The following is a 2,067-nucleotide window of genomic DNA, read 5'->3' as shown; positions in this document are numbered from 1 at the left end:
TTTTAGTATACAGACACTTCAAGATGGAGGCTATCCATCTTTTGAGAGACACCCTATAAGAGAAAGATTGGCTTGTGAAATTGGATCTCAAGGATGCCTCTTTCACAATACCAATGGATTACAACTCACAGAAATGTTTAAGGTTCTCATTGAAGGGCACAACTTACCAGTTCTGCTGTCTTCCCTTTGGCCTCTCATCAGCTCCTTGGTGCTTCTCACCAAAGTTCTAAGATCTGTTGTGGCCTTTCTAAGGAAAAGGGGTGTCTGGATTATAATCTACCTAGACGATATGCTGATAATGTCACAGAGTCAGGAAAAATGACTAGTACACATTAAATGGACAATAGACCACTTAGAGGGACTGGGATTCATTATCACCACAGAAAAGTCTGTAACAACTCCTACTCAGAATCTAGAGTTCCTTGGTTTTCAGGGGAATACCATCATTAGCCAATTACAATTGCCCTTAAAAAAATTGACAAAAATAAAGAAGGAAGTAGCTTATGGCCTTTCAAAGGATACTCTGAGCGTAAGATCCTTAGCAAGAGTGGTTGGCCTTCTGTCCTCTTCTATCCAAACTGTTTCACCAGGTCCTTTACACTACAGGGCCCTGCAGAGATTAAAATCCTTGGGTTTCAGAAAGGGACTATGGTACTCAGACAAGATCCCCTTGTTTTAAGAAGCACAAGAGGATCTCCCGTGGTGGTGGAACAATCTGGACAGTTGGAATGGCAAGACAATCTTCAGGAATGTTCCAGATTTCATAGTGGAATCAGACGCAAGCAACCTAGGTTGGGGTGCGAGAATAGGTTTGACAGAGACTGGAGGGAAATGGTCTCAAGAGGAACGTCTACTTCACATAAATTGTCTGGAGATGATGGCTGGTTTGAACACACTGATGAGCTTCAAGTCATCCATAAAGAACAGCGTCTGGACAACTTCACAGTTGTGTCCTATATCAATCGCCTGGAGGGCGCAAGGTTCAAAACACTTGCCAATATGACCAAGGAAATGTGGTATTTTTCCTGGACACAGAAAATGTTACTAAAAGCAGAGTTCATTCCTGGTCACCAGAACATAAGAGCAGATTGGAACTCAAGGTTTCCAAGGGACTCGAGCAACTTGAAACTGAACCCCAAAGTTTTTCAAAAGATTCAGAACCTATGGGGCCCCATCAAAGTGGATCTGATCGCCAGCAGATTAACATATCCAGTAGAAGACTACTTCAGCTGAAGACCAGACCCCAAAGCAATGGGAATAGATGCTCTACTTCAAACCTGGGACATGGGGAACTATTATGCTTTTCCCCCTTTCGCTCTAATGCAGAGGGTATTATTGAAAATATAGAGAGGATTACCAGATAATTTTGGTAACTCCCTTTTGGGATACACAGGTATGGTTTCCCGGGGTTCTGGAATTAGCAATAGACTTTCCACGTTTAATTCCAGGGAATTTAGACCTCCTAGGACTAGAAGGTGAGCAACATCCTCTCTTACTAGAAGGAAACATGAACCTTCTTGTTTGGAAGATTTCAGGCGATCAAGCAGATACTCTGGCCTTTCAGGAGAGGCTAAAAGCCTACTGGATGAGTCATGGGCACCAGGGACAAGTAAAAGATACACTGGTGTATGAAAAAAATGGTCTAGTTTGTGCATGAAACGAGATTTGGATCTCGTGGATGCTCCTTTAATTTATATAGCCAATTTCTTAGCAGAGTTACTTAGATCAAGCCTTTGCTATCGAACTGTTAACTGTTATAGATCAGGAATGTCAGCTGGACACTCACTGATTGATGGATTTTCAGTTGGTCGCGATTCTTTAATTTGCAGAGTAATGAAAGGGATAAGACTTAAACGCCCTCCTAGGTCTAAATATCAGTCCTTATGGAACGTCAATCTTATTTTTGACTTATTTATGTCTTGGCCTGACAACCCTTCACTATGAAGAAAACCGTTATCTATGAAATTAGCTACTCTTCTCTGCCTTATATCCTTTAGAAGAGTATCTGACGTTGGAGCATTAGAATTCTCCAACAGATGTTTCCCCCCATACAGGGTCCATTTTGAC

This window comes from Triturus cristatus, chromosome 7 (assembly GCF_964204655.1).
Source record: "Triturus cristatus chromosome 7, aTriCri1.1, whole genome shotgun sequence".
Classification (NCBI taxonomy): domain Eukaryota; kingdom Metazoa; phylum Chordata; class Amphibia; order Caudata; family Salamandridae; genus Triturus; species Triturus cristatus.
This window is presented reverse-complemented; position numbering follows the sequence as displayed.